The sequence below is a fragment of the Nicotiana tabacum genome, chromosome 23 (assembly GCF_000715075.1).
Source record: "Nicotiana tabacum cultivar K326 chromosome 23, ASM71507v2, whole genome shotgun sequence".
Classification (NCBI taxonomy): Eukaryota; Viridiplantae; Streptophyta; class Magnoliopsida; order Solanales; family Solanaceae; genus Nicotiana; species Nicotiana tabacum.
Genome location: NC_134102.1, coordinates 54,870,248 through 54,877,148, shown reverse-complemented (window position 1 = coordinate 54,877,148; position 6,901 = coordinate 54,870,248).

The window sequence follows — 6,901 nt, the reverse complement described above, 5'->3', positions numbered from 1 at the left end:
TTTACTGAAACTTTGGGTCAAATGTAACTGCGATTTTCTCCCAATATACTTAGATTTATGGGGTGTTCCACCCATCAAATTAAAGATCTATGAGTCTATTTTCCAACATATTAAAGCGTTTGTCAATACGACATTGAAGTAGAAAGATATGGGCATTTGTGCGATACCGCGCAAGCTGCTAGGTGACAAGTAGGTGTGTCACCTACTTGCTTAAATGAGAGCCCAAAAAAATGGGCCATTTCGGGTCGTCCAAAGAGGCCTTTTAAGAGCCTATTTTCTTCATATATTAGACTTAAAATAGAACATAATAACCAGACATAAGCTCTGCAAAGAATCCTCCCAAAAATTTCCCACAAACCCTAATTGATTTTCTCTCCCTTTCAAGTTCCAATTGGAGGTAAAACCTAGAGTTTGAAGAACCAAGATAAGAGCTGAGTTATCCAACAAATAAGGTGAGTTTACTGCTCTATTTCATCCAATTTTTCTTCTGTAAATTCATGGTAAGTCGTTCTATACTTGTAAGAACTCACGGGACGGTGATCGGAAGCCGTGAGTTCGTGTTATTCACTTGTAGCAGACTGTCTTGTGGACTGTTTTGTGTTGCTGTTGGGCTGCATGTTTTACTACTGTTTTGTGGTGTTTTGAAGGAGGAAGGGGGTTTATAAACACCATATAAATGTAGGGTGGTTGGCTGGTCGTTCGTCATAACATTTTCGGGTCGTTTGACACTACTACGGTGGTCGTTTTGTGTACGAAGAGATTGGGGTGTGTTGGGCTGTTTTGTAGTATTTGATGGTGTATATAGGGCTGGAAAATGATGTATATATGTTGTTATTGTTCTGTTCTTATATTGTTGGTGTTATCTTGAATTTGGAGGAAGTAAGGATTATAGGGGAGATGCTGCCCGTTTTAATACAAAATAAGTTTGTCGTTCGTTGTGCGATAGTTGTACCTTTCATAACTTAACGATAGTATTATTATCATTCTTGTAGATTAAGGTGCGAAGAGGTGAGTTCAACTTGGTTATTGGAAAGATTGTGATAAGGTATGTTAAGGCTAAGCCTTCCTTCATTTTGGCATGATCTCGTAGCTACATGTGTTAGTAATGAGACAAAAAGAGAAGTTCATATTCATGAATTTATTCACACTATTCTAGTCTCATAAGTTACAATATTATTCCTTATCGAGACTCTATATTCAATTTTAGTATTGTCTTCTTCCAGTCAAGAGAGCAGCAAGCCTATATATACAGTATTACAGTATTTTCATTACCATCGAGCTATAATCGATGGGCAGGCCCCTATTGGGCAACCTCTGATCAGATGGAAAGTTATATACCGAGCCTACTGTGGCCAAGCGCCTATGAGCGAGCCCAGCATGGTCGAGATACATAGCCTAGTATGGCCGAGCGCCTATGAGCGAGCCTACTACGGCATAGCAGTTATATATACCGAGCCTTATAAAGCCGTACAATTATCTTACTTACTATATTGAAGGAGTTGAGTCAGTATCAGCAGGTAAGTATATCTCCAGATCATCTTTGACTCCCAGTTACTTCCAGTTATTATATTATCAGTTCAGTTTCGTTTTTCAGTTATGTTATTACCTTACATACTCGGTACATTATTTCGTACTGACGTCCCTTTTCCCAGGGACGCTGCATTTCATGCATGCAGGTTCAGATAGACAAACGAGTAGACCTCCTCAGTAGGTGTTTCCAGAGTTTAGCCTGATCGATAAGCTCCACAACCTTCAGAGTTATCGAGTCTAGGTTTTTGTGTGCATCTTATGTATGTATTTATATATATAATATGGGTAGGTCGGGGCCCTGTTCCGATCACAATATATCTATCAGTAGAGGCTTGTAGACATATCCTGTTGGTTAGTGCAGTATGTTGGGTTTGTAGGCCTGGTATGTATAATTTGGTGGTTTGTCAGCTGTAGTAGCTATGACGGCCTTTTCAGCCTAGCTTTATATTGATGTTTATTTAGCGCTAGTTTCCATTCAGTTTTATATTTTGCTTCGCAAATTGTCTTGCAAGGTGGCCCCATGGCCAAAGTATGACATTATGTGTTCAGAGTCCCTTAGTCGCAATTTGGTATGCCAGGTTAGGTGAGGCACCGGGTACTTGTCTCGCTCCTAGGTTCGGGGCATGACAGGTGTGGGTTGATTGTTGTGTTGTGAATGAGATACGCATGCGGAGGCATAAGGGTTGTGTTATTGATGTGCATACGGCGAGATACGGGGGCTTATGCGTGTGTTGCAAATAAGGGAAAATACTTCATTGTGATACACACGCAATGAGATAAAGAGGTTTATGCGTGTGAAGCTATTTAGGACAAATGTTTTAAATTCGAAGCTCACACGTCGCCATAAGTGTGATTTGCAATTATGTTATGTGGTGCTTCGGGGTGATTCTTGATGAAATTCCCATGTTGGAACGGTCTGATAAGTTGAACATGTCATGGTTTTCCTTTAATGATTTCACATTGTGTTTTACTTTGGGTTAATTTTTTCGTGTTATCACATGTCTATTTCTTGTTGCTATTTTATTAATTATGCTTTCCGTTGTTAGTTTTATATTGATATTCTTCATAGGTTAAATATCTAGTAAGTGTCTTGACTATACCTCGTCACTAATCCACCGATGTTAGTCTTGATACTTACTGGTTAACGATTGTGGTGTACTCATACTATGTTTTTAAACATTTTTGTGCAGATCCAGGTACCTCAGAGCGAGGTGGTCGTTAGTGAGCTGCTTTTTCCGAGTTACTCTGGAGACTTCAAGGTATACTTGTTGTTCGCTCGCAGGGCTCAGAGTCACCTTTTATTTTCTTTCCTTAATAATGTTATTTGTATTAAAAAATAGTGTTGTATTTTGAGATTCCTAGTCTATTCTCATTAGAGCATATGACTCTTTACTACCGATTTTGGGATGTATGATTGTTGATCATTTTTCGACTATGTTATATCATTTACCAGTTTTTATTTAATAGCTAAATTATTTTATTCTGTTAATCTTATCATGTGTTAGGCTTACCTTGTCTTAGAGACTAGGTACTGTCACGATCCTTAAGGTGGGATTTTGGGTCGTGACACTTGTCTAAACATTATTTGATGGTAATTCCCCATTGGCTATAATATTTGAGATATGTTAGGGGTGACACACATGCTAGATGATGGGAATATGTGCATACACCGGGCTTATTTATGAACTGGGTAGACCTTAGGTTATTATGTTCCTTGTTTTGCTATCATGCCCTGTTATATCCGTGTTTTGTATACATGAATGACTACTTGAGCTATTATTCATGTTAGAAATCATGTCTAGGATATGTGCTTATATGTTCGAGAAATGATAAGACTATTCTTACCATATTGAGTTGTTTGCCTCAATTGTTGTCATATTCTCAGTCATGATATTACATCCACGAATTATATCTCTATCTCTATGCATTGTTTACATGTGATCTTTACATGTTGTTGATTCCCTTATATGTGTGACACATATGGGATGAGTACTGGGAGATGTAAGTATTTGAGACTTGAGTGGTTGATGACTGAAAATTAGCCACTGAGCCGATTTGGTATTGATTATGAGATGACGCATACGCCAGGCCCCATGTTGGACTGAGTAGTATCAATTGTGAGGTGACACATGCACCATGCCTAATATTAGGCTATGCGATATTGATCGTTGACTTAGATCCGATCAGTGCTTGGGCAAGGACCCGCCCCGCCAGAGTTAGGTATTAACCGTGGGCGCAAGCACAAGGTCATATATGTTCTTGGGTAAGGGACTTGTGCTAGGCACCCATATAGTGCTGAGTGTTATTGTGTGTGGTGATTGTAGGAAAATTGTTCCAGGTACTATGCATGTGTTTTGATTTTATATAATTGATGATTTACATGCGAATCGTTGATTCTAGCATGCATACTTGTTATGCAGGTATCAAATTATATTTCTTTCTTCATGCTTATTGGTACTTGATGTTACTATTTGGTTTGTTGAACTTGGAATCATAGTTAAATTGATAAAACCATGCTTAGATGATTCATGTGGAAGTATTTATGCCTTAACTACTATTCTTGAAAAGAATGCTTCATATCCTGCTATTTGTGAAAACGTTGAATTTAATATTATTCGAGCTACTTTTCTTTACCGTTATTATGCCGCTATTGTTGTAATTTGTTGTTGGTAATGGGTATTAAGCTTGTCACTACTTTCATACCGAGGTTAGGTTTGTTGCTTATTGTGTACACGGGATCAATTGTACTCATACTAAACTATGCACTTTATGTGCAGTTCAAGGCACTGCTGATAGAGGTTATTTCTAGTGAGTGACACTTGTATCCTTTTCTCTTAGTCGATGTTATTACTGTTCTCTCTTTCAGATAGTTCAGTATTTTGGGATCAGACTCTGTATTTTAATTTTGTCGCGCTCATTAGTTGTTGACACTAGATCATGGGAAGGTTTTAGTTGTATTATTTCTATTGACTTCCGTTATTTATGATTATTCAACTATTGAGACTATTTATTTATTTTATTTAAGTTTGTTCCTTTGTACTGAATGTTGGCTTGCCTTTCAAGTAGTGTTAGGCATCGTCCCGACTTTGGTAGGATTTGTGATCGTGACAAGTTGGTATCGGACCACAATGTTGCGTAGGTCTCACGAGTCATGAGCAAGTCTTGTAGAGTCCTGTAGATCGATATGGAGACGTCTGTACTTATCTTCGAGAAACTACGAGGCTGTTAGGAAACTTCACTTTCTTTCATTTTATGTCGTGCGAATTTGTTTATCCTTAAGTCTGAATCCTTGACTTTCTGTTCTCTCAATGATGGTGAGGACACAATCTTCTGGTGCAACTGAGTAGGCGCTGGTACCCTAGGCTAAGGCGATGAGAGGCCGGGGTTGAGAAAGAGGTAGGGGCGAAGCACACGACACAGCTAGAGCCCCTGCTCATGTAGCTGCGGTTGAGCTACCAATAGATCATGTTGAGGAGCGGGTTCATGATCATGTGGAGCCAAAGGTACCAGCTCGGGTTCCCCGTGGCTTATTTGTTTTGCCAGCTATTCAGGATGCATTGATTTGCATGATTTGCTCGAGAGTTTGGCTCAGGTGGGGGCATTTCCTACTGTACTGGTAGGGGGCGGAACACAAACTCTAGCTACTTGTACCCTAAAGCAGGTGGCCCATGGTTATCACACTCCTGCAATGTTACCAGTTGGGGGAGTTCAACATACTATTGCCGCACAACCTGAGGATAGGCCCGCGATGTTAGTTGATGAGCTAAAGAGGTGAGATATGCTCCAAGGACTCATGGATCGTTGCCTTTAAATTCTGCCAAATTTGGGACTAGTTGAATCCAAATGAGTTGACTTCACCACCTTCCAGATGTAGGGTCCTGTCAAGAGGTGGTGGAAAATTTTTGAGATGGGTCGACCAGCAGAATCATATCCTCTTACATGGGCTCAATTCTCTAGAGTCTTTCTAGAGCAGTTTGTGCCACGTACTAGGAGAGAGGAGTTGAGGAGGGTTTGAGTACCTACAACAAGGTCATATGTCAGTTACTGAGTACGAGATGAGGTTTATAGAGCTGTCCCATCATGCTATTGCTTTGATTCCCACTGAGGAGGACAGAGTGAGGAGATTCGTTGAGGGTCTTCACTCTAGTATTCACCCAGCTATGGCTAGAGAGATTGAGACCGGGACTCCTTTTAATCATGTGGTAGAGATAGCGCATCATGTTGAGCGCATCCGCATCGAGAGTAGAGAGATATTGCATGGTAGTGACAAGAGGTCCCGATATTCAGGTAGCTTTAGTAGTGCCTCATCTAGAGGCCAATGTCGATTTAGGAGAGGCCATTCTAGCAGGCCGGCTTATCATTAACCACCACCTAGTCGAGTAGCCTTAGTGTGGTCATCATTCAGTGCACTCCCACCTCAAATCTCTTACTGTCACTTCATGGAAGGTTTTTTATCTATTGCAAACCCATTGACTAAGTTGACTCAGAAAGGCGCTCTATTCAAGTTGTCGGATGAGTATGAGGAGAGCTTTCAAAAGCTCAAGGAAACGGGGTTGGAATTAGGTGTGTGTTGATGTAGAAAGGCAGGGTGATTGCATACGCATCGCACTAGTTGAAGCCCAATGAGAAGAACTATACAGTGTATTATTTAGAGTTAGCAGCTATTGTACACGCGCTCAACATTTGGAGACATTACTTATATGGCGTGTCTTGTGAGGTGTATACGGATCATTGGAGCCTTCAACATCTATTCAAGAAAAAGGATTTGATCTGGAGGCAGGAGAGGTAGTTGGAGCTATTGAAGGACTATGATATTACCATTCTTTATCATCGGCGGAAGGCCAATGTAGTAGCTGATGCCACGGGTTGAAAGGCGAAGAACACATGGAGATTAACATTTATTCTAGCTGGGGAGAGGCCTATAGCTATAAATATTCAGGCTTTGGCCAACAGATTTGTGATATTGGACATATAAGAGCGTAGCGGAGTCCTTGCTTGTGTTGTATCTCATTCGTCCTCGTTTGAGCGCATCAAGGCTCGTTAGTATGATTATCCCCATTTGCATGTCCTTAAGGACACGCAGCAGCGAGGTGGTGCGAAGGAAGTTTCTATTAGTGATGATAGTGTATTGCGGTTTCGGGCAAGATTTGTGTTCCAAATATGGATGGGTTAAGAGAGTTGATTATCAAAGAGGCTCATAGTTCATGGTATACCATTCATCTGGGAGCTACAAAGATGTACCATGATTTGAAGTAGCATTATTAGTAGCGGAGGATGAAGAAATATATTGTTGGATATATTGCGGTGTTTGAATTGCCAACAGGTCAAATATGAGCATCCAAGACTTGGGGGTTTGCTCCAGAAGATTGAC